The following is a 418-nucleotide window of genomic DNA, read 5'->3' as shown; positions in this document are numbered from 1 at the left end:
CTCTCCAGAGGCCATCTGGAGTCATAGGCTCTTTCCTTGTCTACACAGCAAAACTGTAACATTTTCGTGCTTTATCCACTTTTGCTAAGTCTATTTTCTCATCTTGATCCACGTGGAGGTTGATTGTTGCAACAGAGAAAGATTAAGAAATCAAGAATATGAGCACTGGAAGAGTGACATGCAGGGTACTCTTGCAAGTGGTTTGAATGTGTTATTTCATTTGAGCCTCTTCGTGATCTTGTCATTCCAATTTCTCAAACATGAAAACTGAGGAACAGAGAGATCAAGTATCTTGTACAAGGTCCTGCAGCTGGTACGTGGAGAAAGCAGGATCCAAGGCTCCAGAGTTGGTTCTCTTTTCACTCTGTGACTCACCTTATTTGGAGCCAGCTGAATATTCTTGTCTTTTGTCCTCAGG

This window comes from Galeopterus variegatus, unplaced genomic scaffold (genome assembly GCF_000696425.1).
Source record: "Galeopterus variegatus unplaced genomic scaffold, G_variegatus-3.0.2 Scaffold9925, whole genome shotgun sequence".
Classification (NCBI taxonomy): domain Eukaryota; kingdom Metazoa; phylum Chordata; class Mammalia; order Dermoptera; family Cynocephalidae; genus Galeopterus; species Galeopterus variegatus.
Note: the sequence above shows the minus strand (reverse complement) of the source record.